The sequence below is a fragment of the Sarcophilus harrisii genome, chromosome X (genome assembly GCF_902635505.1).
Source record: "Sarcophilus harrisii chromosome X, mSarHar1.11, whole genome shotgun sequence".
Classification (NCBI taxonomy): domain Eukaryota; kingdom Metazoa; phylum Chordata; class Mammalia; order Dasyuromorphia; family Dasyuridae; genus Sarcophilus; species Sarcophilus harrisii.
The window spans coordinates 47,804,121-47,827,022 of record NC_045432.1 but is presented as its reverse complement, the minus strand read 5'-3'; the positions used below and the strand labels follow the sequence as shown (position 1 = coordinate 47,827,022).

General features: G+C 38.5%; 2 long non-coding RNA genes across 2 annotated transcripts; both read right to left on the bottom strand.

The window, feature by feature from the left end:
- Window positions 1-1,011: 1,011 nt before the first annotated feature.
- On the bottom strand, window positions 1,012-3,124 carry LOC116420334. The gene is made up of 4 exons (XR_004230629.1): window positions 3,024-3,124; window positions 2,848-2,897; window positions 1,930-1,980; window positions 1,012-1,190 (listed from the first exon to the last, which is right to left on the bottom strand). It is a non-coding gene; the product is annotated as an uncharacterized LOC116420334 (long non-coding RNA).
- A 7,309-nt stretch (window positions 3,125-10,433) lies between these two features.
- On the bottom strand, window positions 10,434-14,586 carry LOC116420294. The gene is made up of 4 exons (XR_004230595.1): window positions 14,497-14,586; window positions 12,792-12,893; window positions 12,490-12,681; window positions 10,434-11,080 (listed from the first exon to the last, which is right to left on the bottom strand). It is a non-coding gene; the product is annotated as an uncharacterized LOC116420294 (long non-coding RNA).
- Between the last annotated feature and the right edge of the window lie 8,316 nt (window positions 14,587-22,902).

Genomic DNA, 22,902 nt, shown 5'->3' with positions numbered 1-22,902 from the left:
TTGCACTCTTTCATATAGAATTAATATATACTTGGTCAAAACATCAGAAATTTTAAAGATTTTAACTTCTTGTACTTTTTCCCCTGGTGAACTCATTTTTTCTTAAAAATTTTAGGGGACTCCAGACTGAACATTACATGAAATTGGTATGCAAAGTAAGCAATGCCCCATAAAAATTTTAATTCACCAAAACAAAATATTTACTTACAAAGCCCCATGGGAATGATAAGCCCAAATTAAGAGGCTAGTCCCAGTAAAGTACTGATGACACTTTCCCAGAACAAGCTTGGAAATTAAAAAGTAAATCAAGTCATAAAGAACAGGATGCCTGGGGTGTGACCCATACTTAGAGAAGGCTTTGATTCTTATTGACACTTGCTGCTCAACTGTAGAATGAGATCTAGAATGTTGTGGAAGAGGGCAGTCAGGATCCTTGCCTTAGACCATCCCGCCATTACTCTCTATCCCATTTTAGGAATCAAGGGACCTATCCCCCATAATAACCCATGGTCACTTTTCCTACTCACCGGGGGGGGGGGGAATCCACTGAGAGATCAGTGGCTTTCATTGACTTGGAGGCGTCTCCAGATCATTTCTGGATTAATGTGTGACTGGATTTCACCCCACTTGCCTGCGGAGAATTAATTGGGGCTGGTCAGTTTTCCTTCACTTTTTATTTTTCCATCACTTTTTATCTTTTTTTCACTGCTTCCTTCCTGCCTTTCTAGCTTTCCTCCCTGTTTCCCCACTTATATCCTACCTCTGCTAAATATCCTTTGAATTCTCCCTCCTTTATTTGTTCTCTCGCTATCCTTTTGGATCTCTTCTCACAGAAGTGAGGCACACTGGTTCAAAATATTAGTAAGTTATATACACCTACAAAGTCTGTATTTTTTCCCTCGGTGTCCTTGTTACCATAAATATATTTAACTTTACTTTTTATTTTCAAAGCACATGCTAGTTCAATCATATATTTTCCTGCGCCACAACATTTACTTACCAGGCCCCAAATGCATTCTGGTCACAAGTGAGGGAGAACACCACTGGTAAAAACATTGATGAAAATTCCCAGGACAAGTTTAGATTTTCAAAGGTAAATGAAGCCAAAGAGAACAGGATGACAGGGATGTGACCCATACTTAGAAAGGATATTGATCCTTATTGACACTTGGTGCTCAACTGATGGAGATCTAAAAGTTTAAGATAGACTGGAGTCAGGGCAATTGCATTATAGTGTGCAGACATTACTCTCCCTAATCTCATTTTTGGTATAATGGAACTAACCCCCATTGGGACCCAGGGCCACCTTTCCCACTCACCGGGCCGGGTCCACTGAGAAATCCCAAGTTGACAACAACTTGGAGGTTCTTTCTGTTCCTTCTCAATTAACGTGAAAAATGCTTTCTCCCAGCAATGCAGGAAAGATTTCATTGAATCGAATATTCATTTTTCCTTACATTTTAAAATTTGTCTTTTCATTTTTATCCTTCCTTCCCTCGGTCCTTAGTTATCCTCTACCATCCTTCCTTCCATCCTTTTTCTTCCCTGCTTCCCTCTTTCATCCTCCTTCTGTTAAATGTCCATTATTTTCTGTCTCTTTTTTCATTCTCTTACTACCCATTTGACTTTCTTCATTGAAATGAGCTGAATTTGGTAAAAATATAAAGATTTGAGCGGGTAAAATTCTTGTAAATTTTCACATAGGGACCTTTTTTACCATAACAGTTTTAATTGAATCTTTAAGTTGCAAAGTATATGCAAGGAGAATTATATATTTCCCTAAATCATATTATTTACTTACAAGGCCGAAAACTCATTGTAACCACAATTGAAGGAGCACAGTGATGAAAACTTCCCAGCAAAAGGCTGGACATGAAAATGTAAATCAAGCTAAAGAGAATAGGATTACATGGATGGCACAATACTTACAGGAGATCTTGGTCTTTACTGACAACTTGGGCTGCAACTGGTGAATAAGATCTAGAAGTTAAAGTAACAGAGGAGTCAGGATCATTGCAATATACTGTGCAGACCTTAGTCTCCATAGTATTTTTGAACAATAGGGTTTTTCCCTACTTAACACACTGCTACTGTTGATACTCAGCATGAGGTCCCTTGAAAATTATGTGGTTGACTCTGACCTGATGGTTCTTTCTGTTCCTTTTAATTAGCATGAGTCATGCTTTCACCTGCTCTGCAGAAAATAACTTAACAAATCTTGGTAGTTATTCTTTACATTTTTAAATATGTCCTTCACTTAAGCTTCTCCTTCTTGCTTCCTTATTCCTTCCGTAATTTCTCCCTTCCATCCTTCCTTCCTTCCTTCCTTCCATCCTTCCTTCTATCCTTCCTTCTTTCCTTCCTTCTTTTCTTATTGGTCCTTGCATCCTTCCCTTTGGGCCCCATTACATCCTTCTTCTGCCTAGTATCCCTTTTTATTTTGTGTCTGTCTTTTTTTTCTCTCTCTCGTGATGCCTTGCACCCTTTTGTATACAATTAATATATACTTAACATTAGTCAAACATTAGTCAAAACATTAGAAATTTTAAAGATTTCCACTTCCTGTACTATTCCCCTTGGTGACCCCATTTTTTCTTACAAAGTTTTAGGGGACCCCAGGTTTACCATTATAGGAAGTCAGTATACAAAGTAATCAATGCCTCATGGTAAAATATAATTTCCCTAAATACAATATTTACTTACAAAGCCCCATGGGAATGATGAGCCCAATTTAGGAGGCTCCTCCCCAGTAAAAGTACTGATAAAAATTTCCCACCACAAGCTTGGAAATTAAAAGGTAAATCAAGTCAAAGAGAACAAGATGACTGGGGTATGACCCATACTTACAGAAGGCATTGATTCTTACTGACACTTGCTGCTCAACTGTAGAATGAGATCTAGAATGTTGGGGAAGAGGGCAGTCAGGATCCTCGCCTTACACCATCCCACCATTACTCTTGATCTCGTTTTAGGAAAAACGAACCTATCCCCCATTTTAACTCAGGGTCACTTTTCCTACTCACCAGGGGATCCACTGAGAGATCAGTGGCTGTCAGCGACTTGGAGGCTTCTCCTGATCATTTCTGGATTAATGTGAGACTGGATTTCATCCCGTTCTCCTGAGGAGAATTAATTGGGGCTGGTCAGTTTTTCCCTCCCTTTTTCTCTTTCCTTCCTTCATTGCTTCCTGCCTTTGTAGATTTCCTCCCTCTTTCCCCATTTATATCCTACTTCTGCTAAATGTCCTTTGGTTTCTTCCTCTTTTATTTGTTTTCTCACTAGCCTTTTGGATCTCATAGAAGTGAGGCACACTGGGTCAAAATATTAGTAAGTTATATACACCTACAAATCCTGTACTTTTTCACTCAGTGTCCTCTTTAACCATAATTTTTTTTTTAATTTTTCTTTTTATTTTTAAAACCTAGGCAAAGGTAATCATATATTTTCCTGCACCACAACATTTACTTACCAGGCCCCAAAAGCATTCTGGCCATAAGTGAGGGAGCACACCACTTATAAAAACATTGATGAAAATTCCCAGGACAAGTTTGGATTTTAAAAGGCAAATCAAGCCAAAGAGAACAGTATGACTGGGATGTGGCCCATACTTAGAAAGGATATTGGTCCTCATTGACTCCTGGTACACAATTGATGAAGGAGATCTAGAAGTTCAAGGAAGACTGAAGTCAGGGCCATTGCATTATAATGTACAGACATTACTCTCCCCAATCTCATTTTGGGAATAATGGGACTTTCTACCATTGGGACCCAGGGCCACCTTTCCCATTCCCCAGGAGGTCCACTGAGATATCCCAGGGTGACAAGGACTTGGAGGTTCTTTCTCTTCCTTCTTAATTAATGTGAGAACCGCTTTCTCCCTGCTATGCAGAAGATTTCATTGAATCTTGGTCGTTTTTTCTTCCATGTTAAATTTTTTTTTCATTTTCATCCTTCCTTCCCTCCTTCCTTCCTTAATAAATTCCTTCCTTCCTTCCTTCCTCCCTTCCTTCCTTCCTGTCTGTTCCCTTCTTCCCTCTTTCATCCTACTTCTACGAAATCTCCCTTATTTTCCAACTCTCTTTTTCATTCTCTTGCTCCCCATTTGACTTTCCTCATCGAAATGAGGTGAATTTGGTAAAGATATTAAGATATGAACATCTAAAATTGTTATATATTTTCACATATGGACCTTTTTTGCCATAACAGTTTTTATTGAAGCTTTAAGTTTCAAAATATATGTAAGGAGAAATATATATTTGCCTAAATCATATTATTTACTTACTACTTCCCAACACAAAGTCTGGACTTGAAAAGGTAAATCAAACTAAGAGAACAGGATTACTTGGATGTGATCATACTTACGGAAGATCTTTGTCCTTATTGAAAACTTGGGCTGCAACTGGTGAATGAGACCTAGAATTTAAAGCAACAGAGGAGTCAGGATCATTGCACTATCCTGTGCAGACATGAGTCTCTGTAGCATTTTTGGAATAATGGGCCTCTTAGTGCTACCTTTGATACTCAGCAGGGGGTCCCTGAAAATATGTAGTCGAACATGACTTGGTGTTCTTTCTGTTCCTTTTTAATGAACATGCGAGATCCTTTCACCTGCTCTGCAGAAAATAACTTAACTAATCTTATTCCTTAGATATATAAACATAAATTCCACTTAACCTTCATCCTTCTTCCTTCCTTCCTCCCTTCTTTCCTTCCCTGCTTTTCTCCCTTCATATGTCCCTTCCTCCATTACCCCTTCCTCTTTCTCTTTCTTCCCTCCTTACTTTCTTCTTTCCTTCCTTCCTTTCTTCCTTCCTTCTTTTCTTATGGCTTCCTGGCATTCTTCCCTTTGGCTCCCATTACATCCTTCTTCTGCCAAGTATCCCTTTTTATTTAGTCTCTCTCTTTTTCTCTCTCGTGATCCCTTGCACTGTTTCACATACAACTAATAGATACTTAAGGAAATCATGACAAATTTAAAAATTTTCACTTCCTCTAGTTTTCCCCCTGGTGAACCCATTTTTTCTTAAAGTTTTGGGGACTCCAGATTGACCATTACATTAAATCGGTATGCAAAATAAGCAATGCCCCATAAAAAAATTAATTCGCCAAAACACAATATTTACTTACAAAGACCCATGCGAATGATGAGTCCAATTTAGGAAGCTCGTCACCAGTAAAAGTACTGATGACAATTCCCAGCACAAGCTTAGAAATTAAAAGGTAAATCAAGTCAGAGAGAACAGGATGACTGTTGTGTGTCCCATACTTACAGAAGGCATTGATTGTTACTGACACTTGCTGCTCAACTGAAGAATGAGATCTAGAATGTTGGGGAAGAGGGCAGTCAGGATCCTTGCCTTACACCGTGCAGCCATTACTATCTATCCCATTTTAGGAATTAATGGACCTATCCCCCATTTTAACCCAGTGTTACTTTTTCTACTCACTGGGGGGTCTACTGAGAGCTCAAGGGCTGTCAGTGACTTCGAGGCTTCTCCTGATCATTTCTGGATTAATGTGAGACTGGATTTCACCCCGTTCTCCTGAGGAGAATTAATTGATACTGGTCAGTTTTTCCCTCCCTTTTTCTCTTTCCTTCTTTCATTGCTTCCTGATGTTATAGCTTTCCTCCCTATTTCCCCACTTATATACTACTTCTGCAAAATGTCCTGTTTCTCCCTCTCTTTTTTGTTCTCTTGCTATCCTTTGGAATCTCTTCTCATAGTCGTGAGGCACACTGGGTAAAAATATTAGTAAGTTATATACACCTACAAATCCTGTACTTTTTCCCTCAGTGACCTCTTTAATCATAATATATTTTAAAATTTTACTTTTTATTTTTAAAACATAGGCAAGGGTAATCATATATTTTCCTGAGTTGCAACATTTACTTACCAGGCCCCAAATGCATTCTGGCCACATGTGAGGGAGCACGCCTCTGGTAAAAACATTGATGAAAATTCCCAGGACAAGTTTGGATTTTGAAAGGTAAATCAAGCCTAAGAGAACAGTATGACTGGGATGTGACCCATACTTAGAAAGGATATTGATCCTTATTGATACTTGGTGCTCATCTGATGAAGGAGATCTAGAAGTTTAAAGAAGACTGAAGTCAGGCCATTACATTATAACATGAAGATGTTACTCTCCCTAATCTCATTTTTGGAATAATGGGACCTTCCCCCATTGGGACCTTGGCCACCTTTCCCACTCACCAGGGGGTCCACTGAGAAATCCCAGCGTGACAAGGACATGGACTTTCTTTCTCTTCTTTCTTATTTAACGTGAGAACCCCTTTGTCCCAGCTATGCAGAAAATAATTCAATGCATTTTGTTCGTTTTTCCTTCCATTTTAAAATTTGTCTTTTCATTTTTATCCTTCCTTCCCTCTGTCCTTACTTATCTCCTACCTAACCTTCCTTCCTTTCTCTTCCCTTCTTCCCTCTTTGATCCTGCTTCTGTTAAATGTCCCTTATTTTCTGTCTGTCTTCATTCTCTTGCTACACATTTTAGTTTTCTCATCGAAATGAGGTGAACTTGGTAAAAAAATTAAGATATGAACATCTAAAATTCTTATACATTTTTACAGAGGGACCTTTTTTCCCATAACGGTTTTTATTGAAGCTTTTAAATTTCAAAATATATGCAAAGAGAATTATATATTTCCCTAAATCATATTATTTACTTACAAGGCCGAAACTCATTGTAACCACAATTGGAGGAGGATGCCACTGGCAATGACACTTATGAAAACTTCCCAGCAAAAGGCTGGACTTTTAAAGGTAAATCAAGCTAAAGAGAACAGGATTCCTTGGATGTGACCATACTTACAATAGATCTTGGTCCTTACTGACAACTTGGGCTGCAACTGGTGAATGAGATCTAGAAGTTAAAGGAACAGAGGAGTCAGGATCATTGCAATATCCTGTGCAAACTGTAGTCTCTGTAGCATTTTTGGAATTATGGGCCTTTTCCCTACTTAACTTAGGGCTACTTTTGATATCTAGTAGGGGGTGACCTTCCTACTCCCCAGGAGCTCCCCTGAAAATTATGTCATCAAAAATGACTTCGGGGTTCTTTCTGTTACTTTTTATTCAACATGAGACATCCTTTCACTTGCTCTGCAGAAAAGAACTTAACGAATCTTGGCAGCTATTCCTTACATTTTTAAATGTGTCCTTCACTTACCCTTCATCCTTCCTCCCTTCCTTCAATACTTCCCTCCTTCTCTACCTCCATACCACCTTTAATCCCTTACCCATTCTTTCCTTCCTTCCTTCCCTCCTTCTGTCCTTTCTTCCTTGTTTTCTTATTGCTTCCTTGTATCCTTCCCTTTGGTCCCCAGTACATCCTTCTTCTGCCAAGTATCCCTTTTTATTTTTTATCTGTCTCCTTTTTTCTCTCGTGATCCCTTGTACTCTCTTGTATAAAATTAATATATACTTGGTCAAAAGATTAGAAATGTTAATGATTTTAACTTCCTGTGTTTTCCCCCTTGTGACTCAATTTTTTCTTAAAAAGTTTTAGGGACTCCAGGTTGACCATTACATGAAATCAGTATGCAAAAAATAAGCAATGCCCCATAACAAATTTAATTCGCCAAAACACAATATTTACTTACAAAGCCCCATGCGAATGATGAGCTCAGTTTAGGAAGCTTGTCGCCAGTTAAAATACTGATGACCATTGCCCAACACAAGCTTGGATATTAAAAGGTAAATCAAGTCTGAGAGAACAGGATGACTAGGGTATGACCCATACTTAGAGAAGGCATTGATTCTTATTGTCACTTTCTGCTCAACTATAGAATGAGATCTAGAATGTTGGGGAAAAAGGCAGTGAGGATCCTTATCTTACACCGTCCAGCCTTTACTCTCGATCCAATGTGAGGAATTAATGGACCTTTCCCCCATTTTAACCCAAGGTCACTTTTCCTACTCACCAGGGGGTCCAAGGAGAGATCAGTGACTGTCAGTGACTTGGAGGCTTCTCCTGGTCATTTCTGAGTTAATGTGAGACTGGATTTCACCCTGCTCTCCTGAGGACAATTAATTGGGGCTGGTCAGTTTTCACTTCACTTTTTTTTCCCTCCCTTTTTATCTCTCCTTCCTTCCTTGCTTCCTGCCTTTGTAGCTTTCCTCCCTCTTTCTCTACTTATATCCTACTTCTGCTAAATGTCGTTTGATTCCTCCCTCTTTTATTGTTCTCTCACTATCCTTTTGGATCACTTCCCATAGAAGTGAGAAAATATTAGTAACTTATATACACCTACAAATGCTGCACTTTTTCCCTCAGTGTCCTTTTTAACATAAATATATTTAATTTTACTTTTTATTTTCAAAACCTAGACAAGGGCAATCAAATATTTTCCTGCACCACAATATTTACTTACCAGGCCCCAAACGCATTCTGGCCATACATGAGGGAGCACGCCACTGGCGAAAACATTGATGAAAATTCCCAGGACAAGTTTGGATTTTAAAAGACAAATCAAGGCAAAGAGATCAGTATGAATGGGATGTGACCCATACTTAGAAAGGATATTGGTCCTTATTGACACTTGGTGCTCAACTGAGGAAGGAGACCTAGAAATATAAGGAAGACTGGAGTCAGGGCCATTGCATTATAGTGTGCAGACATTACTCTCCCTAATCTCATTTTTCAAATAATGGGCCTCTTAGTGCAACCTTTGATAATCAGCAGGGCATCACTGAAAATTATTTAGTAGAACATGACTTGGGGGTTCTTTCTGTGTCTTTTTAATTAACAGGAGACATGCTTTCACCTGATTCTGCAGAAAATCACAAGGATTCTAAATCCTTACATATTTAAATGTGACCTTCACTTAACCTTCATCCTGCTTGCTTCCTTATTCCTTCATTGCTTCTTCCCTTCCTTTCTTCCCACCTTCCCTCCCCTCCATGCCTCCCTTACTCCTTCTCTTCCTTCCTTCCTTCTTTCCTTCCTTCCTTTCTTCCTCCTTTTCTTATTACTTCCTTCCATCCTTCCATTTGGCCCCCATTACAAACTTCTAATACCAAGTATCCCTTTTTATTGTGTCTCTGTTTCTTATTAACTCTCTCTTGATCCCTTGCACACTTTTGCACACATACTTGGTCAAAACATTAGAAATTTTAAAGATTTTCACTTCCTTTACTTTTCCCCCTGGTGAACTCATTTTTTCTTAAAAAGTTTTGGGGACTCCAGGTTGACCATTACATGAAATCGGGATGCAAAATAAACAATGCCCCATAAAAATTTAATTCGCCAAAACAAAATATTTACTTACAAAGCCCCATGGGAATGATGACCCAATTTAGAAGGCTAGTCGTCAGTAAAAGTACAGATGAGTATTTCCCAGCACAAGCATGGAAATTAAAAGGTAAATCAAGTCAGAGAAAACAAGATGCCTGGAGTGTGACCCATACTTACACAAGGCATTGATTGTTAATGACACTTGCAGCTCAACTGTAGAATGAGATCTAGAATGTTGGGGAAGAGGGCAGTCAGGATCCTTGCCTTACACTATCCCACCATTACTCTCGATAACGTTTGAGGAATGAATGGACTTTTCCCCCATTTTAACCCAAGGTCACTTTAACTACTCACCAGGGGGTCCACTGAGAGATCAATGGCTGTCAGTGATTTGGAGGCTTTTCCTGATCACTTTTTGGTTAATGTGCAACTGGATTTCAGCCCACTGTCCTGTGGAGAATTAATTGGTGCTGGTCAGTTTTTCCTTCACTTTTTATTTTTCCATCCCTTTTTATCTTTTCTTCCTTCCTTGCTTCCTACCTTTCTAGCTTTCCTCCCTCTTTCCCCACTTATATCCCACTTGTGCTAAATGTGCATTGATTTCTCCCTTTCTTTTCTGTTCTCTCGCTATCCTTTTGGATCTCTTCTCATAGAAGTGAGGCACACTGGGTCAAAATATTAGTAAGTTATATACACCTACAAATCCTGTACTTTTTCCCTTAGTGACTTCTTTGACCATAAATATATTGAATTTTAATTTTAATTTTCAAAACAAAAGCAAGCAAAATCATATATTTTCCCATGCCACAACATTTACTTACCAGGCCGCAAATGTATTCTGGCCACAAGTGAGGGAGCACGCCACTGGTAAAAACATTGATGAAAATTCCCAGGACAAATTTGGATTTTAAAAGGTAAATCAAGCCAAAGAGAACAGTATGACTGGGATGTGACCCATACTTAGAAAGGATATTGGTCCTTATTGACACTTGGTGCTCAACTGAGGAAGGAGATCTAGAAGTTTAAGGAAGACGGGAGTCAGGACCATTGCATTATAGTGTGCAGACATTACTCTCCCTAATCTCATTTTTGGAATAATGGAACCTTCCCCCATTGGAACCCGGACCCACCTTTCCTACTGACTAGCAGGTCCACTGAGAAATCCCAGGGTAACAAAGACTTGGAGGTTCTTTTTATTCATTCTTAATTAATGAGACAACTACTTTCTCCCTGTTATACAGAAACAATTCATTGAATCTTGTTTTATCTTTTCATCTTTATCCTTCCTTCCCTTCTTCCTTACTTACCCCTTCCATTTTTCCTCCCTTCCTTCCTTCCTTCTTTTATCTTGCCTTCTTCCCTCCTTCATTGTCTTCTACTACTTCTACTAACTGTCCCTTATTTTCTGTTTCTCTTCATTCTCTTGCTATCCAGTTGACTTTCCTCATCGAAAGGAGGTGAATGTGGTAAAGATATTAAGATATGAAGATCTAAAATTCTTATATAGTTACATATAGGGACCTTTTTTGCCATAACAGATTTTATTGAAGCTTTTAAGTTTCAAAATATATGCAAGGAGAATTATATATTTCCCTAAAACATACTATTTACTTACAAGGCTGAAAACTCATTGGAACCACAATTGAAGGAGCACGCCACTGGCAAAGACATTGATAAAAACACTGATGAAAACTTCCCAGCACAAGGCTGGACTTTCAAAGGTAAATCAAGCTAAAGAGAACAGCATTACATACATGGATGGCACCATACTTAAGAAAGATCTTGGTCCTTACTGACAACTTGATCCGCAACTGGTGAATGAGATCTAGAAGTTAAAGGAACAGAGGAGTCAGGATCACTGCAATATCCTGTGCAGACAGTAGTCTCCGGAACATTTTTGGAATAATGGGCCTTTTCCCTACTTAACTTTCTGCTACCTTCCTACTCAGCAGGGGGTCCTCTGAGAATTATGTGTTTGATCATGACTTGGATGTTCTTTCTGTTCCTTTTTATTTGACATGAAAGACATGCTTTAACTTGACTCTGGGAAAAGGATTTAACGAATCTTGTCAGTTATTCCTTAAATTTTAAATATGAGCTTCACTTTTCCTTCCTTCCTTCCTTCCTTCCTTCCTTCCTTCCTTCCTCCCTTCTTTTCTTGTTGGTTCCTTGCATTTTTCCCTTTGGCCCCCATTGCATGCTTCTGCCAAGTATCCCTTTTTATTTTGTCTCTATCTCTTTTCCTCTCTCTTGTGATCCCTTGCATTCTTTCACATACAACTAATATATACATGGTCAAAACATTAGAAACTTTAAATATTTTAACTTCCTCTACTTTTCCCCCTGGTGACTCCATTTTTTCTTAAAAAGTTTTAGGGGACTCCAGGTTTACCATTATATGAAATCAGTATGCACAATAAACCATGGCCCATAAAAAAATTAATTCGCAAAAATACAATATTTACTTAAAAAGACCCATGCGAATGAGGAGCACAATTGGAGGAGCTAGTCCCCAGTAAAAGTAGTGATGACAATTTCCCAGCACAAGCCTGAACTTGAAAAGGTAAATCAAGTCAGAGTGAACAGCATGACTGGGGTATGACCCATACTTAATGCAGGCATTTATTCTTATTGACACTTGCTACTCAACTGTAGAATGATATCTAGAATTTTGGGGAAAAGGGCAGTCAGGACCCTTCCATTTTACCATTCAGCCATTACTCTCTATCTTGGTTTAGGAAAAATGGATCTATCCCCCATTTTTACCTAGGTTCACTTTTCCTACTCACTGAGAGATCAGTGGCTGTCGGTGACTTGGAGGCTTCTCCTGATCATTTTTGAATTAACGTGAGAATGGATTTCAACCCACTCTCCTAATGAGAATTCAACGTGTCTGGTCAGTTTTTCCTTTGCTTTTTATTTTTCCTTCGTTTTTTATCCTTCCTCCCTTCTTTCTTTTCTATCTTTCCTTTCATCCTCTTTCCCCACTTCCTACATGTGCTAAATATCCATTCATTTCTTTCTCTTTTTCATTTTCTTAGTATCTATTTGAGTCTCTTCTCATAGAAGTGAGGTACACTAGGTCAAAACATTAGTAAGTTAGATACACCTATAGTTCCTGTCCTTTTTCCCTCAGTAACCTCTTTCACCACAAAATGTTTTATTGAAGCTTGTTATTCTCAAAACATATGCAAGGACAATTTTATATTTTCCTGCATCACAATATTTACTTACCAGGCCACAAATGCATTCTGGTATCAATTGAAGGAGCACGCCACTGGTAAAATCACTGATGAAAATTCCCAGGACAAGTTTGGATTTTAAAAGGCAAATCAAGCCAAAGAGAAAAGGATGGCACTGACGTGTGACCTATACATACAGAAGATGTTGGTTCTTATTGACACTTGGGCCTCAAATGATGGAGATCTATAAATTTGGAATAGATGAGTCAGGATCATTGCATTATACTGTGCAGACATTAGACTCTGTAGCATTTTTGAATTACTGAGGCCTACCCCTATTTAACCCAGGCCCACCTTTGATATTCAGCAGTGGGTCCACTAAGAAATGCAAGGTTGACATTGACTTGGAGGTTCTTTCTGTTCCTTTTAATTAATGTGAGAATTGCTTTTCACCAGCTATGGAGAAAAAAATTTAATGAATCTGGTCAGTTTTTCCTTCCACTTTCAAATTTATCTTTCCATTTTTATCTCTTTCCTCTCTTCATTCCTTCCTTCTTTCTTGCCTTCCCTTCTTTCTTGCTTGTTCCTTCTATCCCACCTTCTGTCCCCCATTACATCCTTTTTCTGGTATATGTCCCTTTTTATAATTCTCTCTTTTTCCTTCTCTCTTGTATTCCATTTCGCTTTTTTTCTCATACAACTGATGCATACTTGCTGAAAATATTACAAGTTTTAAAGAGTTAATCTTCCTGTGACTTTTATCCCAGGTGACCCCTCTTTTCTCAACAATTGTTAGGGGACTCCAGGTTTACCATTATATGAAACTGGTATGCAAACGATTTAATGCCTGATAGTAAAATATACTTTCCAGAAACACATTTATTTACAAAATAAGTAATAAAAGTTAAGGGGTTTGCCACCACTGGTAAATATATTTATGAAAATGTCCTAACACAAGATTGTATTTCAAAAGGCAAATCAGGTCAAATTGAACAGGACTGCTTGGATGTGACCCATACTTACAGAAGATATTGGTCCTTTTTAACACTTAGTGTGCAGTGTGTGAGTGAGATCTAGAATCTAACGGAACAGAGGAGTCAGGATAATTGCAATACCCTGTGCAGACATTAGACTCTGTAGCATTTTTGCAATAATGGGTCATTTCCTTACTTAACTTAGGGCTACGTTTGATACTCAGTAGGGGGCCACCTTCCTACTCACCAGGGGTTCCCCTGAGACTTATGTGACTGACCATGACTTGGAGGTCCTTTCTGTTACTTTTGATTTATTTAACATGAGACCTGCTTTCAACAGGCTCTGCAGATAAGAATTTAATGAATCTTGTCAGTTTTTAATTACATATCAAACTCGCTACTTCCCTTTTTTTGTTCCTTTTTTTCTTTCTTCCTTACTTCCTTTTTTCCCTCCATTCTTGTTTGTAAGTTCCATCCCTCCCTAAGTCCCCCATTTAATGCATCTTCTGTTAAAGATTCCTTTTTTCTTTTTCTCTTTCTCTTCCCCCCCCCACAATCCATTGCATCCTTCTTCTCATACAACAGATATCTTCCTTGTAGAAATATTACCCATTTGGAAGAGTTAACGTTCCTGTACTTTCTCCCCTGATGACCAATTTTTTCTTAAAAAGTTTCAGGGGACTCCAGGTTTACCATTATATGACATTGGTATGCAAAGTAATCAATGCCCCATCATAAAAATATAATTAACTCAAACACATTATTTACCTACAAAACCCCATGAGATTGACAAGTACAATTTAAACAGCTAGAACAAGTAAAAGTATTTTAAATTTCCCAGCAAAAGCCTGGATTTTAAAAGGTAAATCAAGTCAGAGAGAACAGGATGACTTGGGTATGACCGATACTTATAGAAGGCATTGTTACTGACACTTGCTGCTCAACTGTAGAATGAGTTCTAGAATGTTGGGGAAGAGGGCAGTCAGGATCCCTGCCTTACACAGTCCAGCCATTAACTCTCTATACCGTTTTAAGAATTAATGGAGCTACCCCCACTTTAACCCTGGTTCTGTTTTCCTACTCACCAGGGGGTCCACTGAAAGATTAGTGGCTGTCAGTGACTTGGAGGCTTCTCCTGATCATTTTTGGATTAATGTGAGAATTGATTTCACCGCACTCTCCTGATGAGAATTCAATAAGTCTGATTATATTTTCTGATACTTTTTATTTGTCCTTCCCTTTTTTATCCTTCCTTCCTTCCTTTCTTCCTTCCTTTCCTCCTTCCTTCCTTCCTTCCTTCCCTCCTTTCTTGACTGTTCCTTGAATCCTTCCCTTTGTGCCGCATTACATCCTTCTTCTGCTAAGTCTTTCTTTTTCTTTTTCTCCATCTCTTTTTGTTTCTCTCGTGATCCATTGCACTTTTTTTTCTCATATAACTGACATATACTTGGTCAAAATATTACAAGTTTTAAAGAGTTAAGCTTCCTATACTTTATTCCCTGGTGACCCTGTTTCTCAGAAAAATTTTATGGTATTCCGGGTTTATCATTATTTGAAGTCGGTATGCAAATGATTCATTTCCTGAAAGTAAAATATACTTTTCTGAAACATAATATTTACTTACAAAGCACCATGGGAATGAAGAGCATATAAAGAGTTCATCACCACCGGTAAAGATACTGATGAAAATGTCCTAACACAAAGTTGGATTTTAAAAAGTAAATCAAGTCAAAAAGAAAAAAATGACTGGGATATGATCCATATTTAGGAACGATCTTGGTCCTTATTGACACTTGGTGCTCAACTGGTGAATGATATCTAGAATTTAAAGGAACAGAGGAGTCAGCATCAGTGCATTACCTGTGCAGAAATTACCCTCTATATTATTTTTTGTGAATGATGGGCCCTTTCCCTACTTAAGTTAGGACCAGTTTTGATACTCACCAGGGGTTCGCTTGATAATTATGTGGTCGACCATGACTTGGAAGTTCTTTCTCTTCCTTTTTAATTAACATGAAACATGCTTTCCCGCAGTTGTGCAGATGAGAATTTAATGAATCTTGTCAATTTTTCCTTCCATTTATAAATTTGTCCTTCCCTTTTGCTTCTTCCTTCCTTCCCACCTTCCTTCCTTGTTTCCTTTCTTCCTTCCTCCCTTTTCTCCTTTCTTGTTTGTTCCTTCCATCCCTCCCTCAGTCCCCTATTATATCCTTCTTCTGCTAAATGTCCGTTTTGATTTTTCTGTTTCTATTTTCGTCTTCTCTCATGAGCCATTTCATTCTTTTTCTTACAAAATTTATATACATATATATATTTGATCAAAATATCACAACTTTTAAAGAGTTAACTTTCATGTACATTTCTCCCTGGTGAACCATTTTTCTTAAAAAAAGTTTTAGGGGGCCCCAGGTTTACCATTACAGGAAATCAGTATGCAAATTAATTAAAGCCTCATGGTAAAATATAATTTCCCTAAATACAATATTTACTTACAAAGCCCCATGGGAATGATGAGTTCAATTTAGGAAGGTCGTCCCCAGTAAAAGTACTGATGAGTATTTCCCAGCACAAGCTTGGACATTAAAAAGTAAATCAAGTCAGAGAAAACAGGATGACTGGGAGTGTGACCCATACTTACAGAAGGCATTGATTGTTACTGACACTTGCTGCTCAACTGTAGAATGAGATCTAGAATGTTGGGGAAGAGGGCAGTCAGGATCCTTGCCTTACATTGTCCAGCCATTACTCTCTATCCCATTTGAGGAATTAAGGGACTATCCCCTAGTTTAATCCAGGGTCACTTTTCCTACTCACCAGGGCTTCCACTGAGAGATCAGTGACTGTCAGTAACCTGGAAGCTTCTCCTGATCATTTCTGGATGAATGTGAGACTGGATTTCACCCCGCTCTCCAGAGGAGAATTAATTGGGGCTGGTCAGTTTTTCCTTTACTTTTCCTTTTTACATCCCTTTTTATCTTTCCTTCCTTTGTTGCTTCCTGCCTTTCCAGCTTTCCTCCCTATTTCCTCACTTAGATCCTACTTCTGCTAAATGTGCTTTGATTTCTCCCTCTCTTTTTTGTTCTCTCGCTATCCTTTTGGATCTCTTCCCATAGAAGTGAGGCACACTGGGTAAAAATATTAGTAACTTATATACACCTACCAATCCTGTATTTTTTCCCTCGGTGTCCTTTTTAACCATAAATATATTTTATTTTCATTTTTATTTTTAAAACATAGGCAAGTGTAATCATATATTTTCCTGCGCCACTACAATTACTTACCAGGCCCCAAACGCATTCTGGCCACAAGTGAGGGAGCACGCCACTGGTAAAAACATTGATGAAAATTCCCAGGACAAGTTTGGATTTTCAAAGGTTAATCAAGCCAAAGAGAACAGTATGACTGGGATGTGACCCATACTTAGAAAAGATATCGGTCCTTATTGACACTTGGTACTCAACTGATGGAGATCTAGAAGTTTAAGGAAGACTGAAGTCAAGGCCATTGCATTATAATGTGCAGACATTACTTTCCCTAATCTGATTTTGGAATGATGGGACCTTCCCCCATTGGAACACAGGGCCGCCTTTCCTACTCACCAGAGGGTTCACTGAGAAATCCCAGGTTGACAATGATTTGGAGGTTCTTTTTGTTCCTTCTTAAATAATATGAGAATTCCTTTCTCCAGGCTTTGCAGAAAAGAATTCCATGCATCTTTTTCCTTTTTCCTTCTAAGTTAAAATTCTTTTTTTCAATTTTATCCTTCCTTCCATCCTTCCTTACTTATCCTCTGCCTTGATTCCTTCGTTCCTTCCTTCATTTCTCTTCCCTTCCTCTCTCTTTCATCCTACTTCTGTTAAATGTCCCTTATTTTCTGTCTCTCTTTTCCATTCTCTTGCTACCCATTTGACTTCCCTCATCAAAATGAGGTGACCTTGGTAAAAATATTAAATAGGAACATCTAAAATTCTTATACATTTTCACATAGGAACCCTTTATGACATAACAGTTTTTATTGAAGCTTTTAAGTTTCAAAATGTATGTAAGGAAAATTTTATATTTCCCTAAATCATATTATTTAATTACAAGGCCAAAAGCTCATTGTAACCAAAAGTGAAGGATCACAGTGATAAAAACTTCCCAGAACAAGGCTGGACTTGAAAAGGTAAATCAAGCTAAAGAGAACAGGATTACTTGGATGTGACCATACTTACAGGAGATCTTGGTCCTTTCTGAAAACTTATGCTGTAGCTGGTGAATGAGATCTAGAATTTAAAGGAACAGAGGAGTCAGGATCTTTGCAATATCCTGTGCAGACATTAGTCTCCATAGAATTTTTGGAATAATGGGCCTCTTAGTGTTACCTTTGATACTCAGCAGGGGGCGATTTTCCTACTCACCAGGGGGTTGTCTGAGAATTATGTGACTGACCATGTCTCCTGGGTTCTTTCTATTCCTTTTTAATTAGCATTACACATGCCTTCACCTGGCTCTGCAGAATATAATGAATCATGGCAGTTATTCCTTACATTTTTAAATATGTCATTCCCTTATCCTTCATCCTTCTTGCTTCCTTATTCCTTCCTTCCTTCCTTCCCCCTTCTCTCACTCCATACCTCCCTTCCTCCCTTACCCCTTCCTCTTTATTTTCCTTCCTTCCTTGCTCCCTTCCTCCTTTCTTTCCTTTCTTCCTTCCTTCCTTCCTTCCTTCCTTCCTTCCTTCCTTCCTTCCTTCCTTCCTTCCTTTTTTTCTTGTTGGTTCCTTGCATCCTTTCCTTTGGTCCCCATTACATCCTTTTTCTGCCAAGTATGCTTTTTTATTTTGTATCTCTGCCTTTTTTGTCTTGTGATCCCTTGCACTTTTTCACATACAACTATATACTTGGGCAAAACATTAAAAATTTTAAAGATTTTAACATCCTGTACTTTCTCCTTGGTGACCTCACTTTTTCTTAAAAAGTTTTAGGGGACTCCAGGTTGACCATTACATGAAATCGTTATGCAAAATAAACAATGCCCCATAAAAAATTTAATTTACCAAAACACAATATTTACTTACAAAGCCCCATGTGAATGAGGAACACAATTTAAGGAGCTAGTCCCCAGTAAAAGTACTGTTGACAATTTCCCAGTATAAGCTTGGAAATTAAAAGGTAAATCAAGTCAGAGACACCAGGATGACTGGGGTGCCACCCATACTTACAGAAGGCATTGATTCTTATTGACTCTTGCTGTTCAACTGTAGAATGAGATCTAGAATGTTGGGGAAGAGGGCAGTCAGGATCCCTGCCTTACACCATCCCACTATTACTCTCGATCCCGTTTGAGGAATTAAGGGACCTATCGACCTATCCGCCATTTTAATCTAGAGTCACTTTTCCTACTCACCAGGGGGTCCAATGAGAGATCAGTGGCTGTCAGTGACTTGGAGGCGTCTCCTGATCATTTCTGGAGTAATGGAAGACTGGATTTCAGCCCGCTCTCCTGAGGAGAATTAATTGGGGCTGGTCAGTTTTTCCTTCCCTTTTTATTTTTCCAGCTCTTTTTCTCTTTCCTTCCTTCATTGCTTCCTGCATTTCTAGCTTTCCTCCCTGTTTCCCCACTTATATTCTACTTCTGCTAAATGTCCTTTGATTTCTCCCTCTCTTTTTTGTTCTCTCGCTATACTTTTGGATCTCTTCCCATAGAAGTGAGGCACACTGAGTCCAAATATTAGTTAGTTATATACACCTACAAATCCTGTACTTTTTCCCTCAGTGACTTCTTTTACCATAAATATATTTTATTTTTCTTTTTATTTTCAAAACATAGGCAAGGGTAATCATATATTTTCCTGTGCCACAACATTTACTTACCAGGCACCAAATGCATTCTGGCCACAAGTGAGGGAGCACACCACTGCTAAAAACATTGATGAAAATTCCCAGGAAATGTTTGGATTTTCAAAGGTAATTCAAGCCAAAGAGAACAGTATGACTGGGATGTGACCTGTACTTAGAAAGGATATTGGTGCTTATTGACAATTGGTGCTCAACTGAGGGAGGAGATCTAGAAGTTTAAGGAAGATTGGAGTCAGGACCACTGCATTATAATGTGCAGACATTCCTCTCCCTAATCTCATTTTTGGAATAATGGGATCTTCCCCCATTGGAACACAGGGCCACCTTTCCTACTCACCACAGGGGCGGGGGTCCACTGAATAATCCCAGGTTGACAACACTTGCAGATTCTTTCTCTTCCTTCTTAATTAACAAGAGAACTGCTTCCTCCCAGCTGTGCAGAAAAGAATTCATTGAATCTTGTTCATTTTTCTTTACATTTTAAAATTTATCTTTACATTTTTATCCTTCCTTCCCTTCTTCCTTACTTAACCTCTTCTATTTTCCTTCCTTCCTTCCTTTCTTCCTTCTTTCCTTCCTTCCTTCCTTCTTTTATCTTCCGTTCTTCCCCCTTTCATCCTACTTCTACTAAATGTCCCTTATTTTCTGTCCCTCTTCATTCTCGTGCTACACATTTGACTTTCCTCATCGAAATGAGGTGAACTTGTAAAGATATTAAGATATGAACATTTAAAATTCTTATACATTTTCACACAGGGACCTTTTTTGCCATAAAAGTTTTTATAGAAACTTTTAAGTTTCAAAATATATGCAAGGAGAATTATATATTTCCCTAAATCATATTTACTTACAAGCCCAAAAGCTCATTGTAACCAAATATCCCAGCACAAGGCTGGATTATAAAAGGTCAAGCAAGCTACAGAGAACAGGATTATGTGGAAGTGACCATACTTACAGCAGATCTTGGTCCTTACTGAAAACTTGGGCTGCAATTGCTGAAGGAGATCTAGAATTTAAAGCAACAGAGGAGTCAGGATCAATGCAATATCCTATGCAGACATGAGTCTCTTTAGCATTTCTGGAATAATGGGCCTCTTAGTGCTATCTTTGATACTCAGCAGGGGTCCCCTGAAAATTATGAGGTCAACCATGATTTGGGGTTTCTTTCTGTTCCTTTTCAATTAAAATGAGACATGCTTTCACATGCTCTGCAGAAAATAACTTAACAAATCATATTCCTTACATATTTAAATATGTCCTTAAACTTCACTTTTCTTGCTTCCTTAAATCCTTCCTTCCTCCATTCCTTCCTTCCTTCTCTCCTTCTCTCCCTCCACAGCCATTCAACATATACCCCGTACTCCATCTCTTCCTTCCTTCCCTCCTTCCTTCCTTCCTTCCTTCTTCCCTCCTTCCTTCCTTCCTTCCTTCCTTCCTTCCTTCCTTCCTTCCTTCCTTCCTTCTTTTCTTATTGCTTCCTTGCATCCTTCCTTTTAGCCCCCATTAAATCCTTTTTCTCCCAAGTATCCCTTTTTATTTTGTATCTGTTTCTTTTTCTCTCTCTCATGATCGCTTGCACTCTCTCGTATAAAATTAATATATACTTAGTCAAAACATTAGAAATTTTAAAGATTTTAACATGCTGTACTTTCCCCTTGGTGACCTCATTTTTTCTTAAAAAGTTTTGGGGACTCCAGGTTGACCATTACATGAAATCGCTATGCAAAATAAGCAATGCCCCATAACAAATTTAATTCCCCAAAACATCAATAATTACTTATAAAGCCCCATGCGAATGATGAGGCCAATTTAGGAAGCTTGTCCTCAGTAAAAGTACTGATGACAATTTCCCAGCACAAGCTTGGAAATTAAAAGGTAAATCAAGTCAGAGAGAATAGGATGACTGGGTTGTGACCCATACATACAGAAGGCATTGATTATTACTGACACTTGCTGCTCAACTGTAGAATGAGATCTAGAATGTTGGGGAAGAGGGCAGTCAGGATCCTTGTCTTACACAGTCCAGCCATTACTCTCTGTCCCATTTGAGGAATTAAGGGACCTATCCCCCAGTTTAAGCCAGGATCACTTTTCCTACTCACCAGTGGGTCCACTGAGAGATCACTGGCTTTCAATGACTTGGAGGTTTCTCCTAATCATTTTTGGGTTGATGTGAGACTGGATTTCACCCCGCTCTCCTGAGGATAATTAATTTGGGCTGGTCAGTTTTTCTTCATTTTTTATTTTTCCATCCCTTTTTGTCTTTCCTTCCTTCCTTCCTTCCTTCCTTCCTTCCTTCCTTCCTTCCTTCCTTCCTTCCTTCCTTCCTTCCTTCCTTCCTTCCTTCTTGCCTGCCTGCCTGCCTGCCTGTCTTTGTAACTTTCCTCCCTCTTTCCCCACTTATATCCTACTTCTGCTAAATTTCCTTTGATTTCTCCCTCTTTTATTATTCTCTCGCTATCCTTTTGGATCACTTCCCATAGAAGTGAGGTACACTGGGTCAAAATATTAGTAAGTCATATACACTTACAAATCCTGTGCTTTTTCCCTCAGTGTCCTCTTTATTCATAAATATTTTTAATTTTACTTTTTATTTTCAAAATATAGGCAAGCAAAATCATATTATTTTCCGGCACTACAATATTTACTTACCAGGCCCCAAATGCATTCTAGCCACACGTGAGGGAGTAAGCCACTTGTAAAAACATTGATGAAAATTCGCAGGACAACTTTGGATTTTAAAAGGTAAATCAAGCCAAAGAGAACAGTATGACTGGGATGTGACCCATACTTAGAAAGGATATTGGTAGTTATTGACACTTGATACTCAACTGATGGAGATCTAGAAGTTTAAGGAAGACTGGAATCAGGGCCATTTCATTATAGTGTGCAGAAGTTACTCTCCGTATTCTCATTTTTGGAATAATGAGACCTTCCCCATTAATCTATGGCCACCTTTCCTACTCACCAGTGGGTCCACTGAGAAATCCTAGCGTGACAAAGACTTGGAGGTTCTTTTTGTTCATTCTTAATTAATGACACAACTACTTTCTCCCTACTATGCAAAAAGCAATTCATTGAATCTTGTTCTTTTTCCTTCCATTTTAAAATTTATCATTTCATCTTTATCCTTCCTTTCATCCTTTCTTTACCACTTCTATTTTTCCTTCCTTCCTTCCTTCCTTTCTTCCTTCCTACCTACCTTCCTTCCTTTTTCCTACCTTCCTTCCTTCCTTCCTTCTTTTATCTTCCCTTCTTCCCTCTTAAATCCTACTTCTACTAACTGTCCCTTCTTTTCTGTCTCTCTTTTTCATTCTCTAGCTACTCATTTGACTTGGTAAAAATATTAACATATGAACATCTAAAATGCTTAGACATTTTCAAATAGGGACCTTTTTTGCCATAACACTTTTTATTGAAACTTTTAAGTTTCAAAATAAATGCAAGGAGAATTATATATTTCCCTAAATCATATTTACTTACAAGGCCAAAAGCTCATTGTAACCACAATTGAAGGAGCTAGCCACTGGCAAAGACACTGATGAAAACTTCCCAGCACAAGGCTGGACTTGAAAAGGTAAATCAAGCTAAACAGAACAGAATTACTTGGATGTGACCATACTTACAGTAGATCTTGGTCCTTTTTGAAAA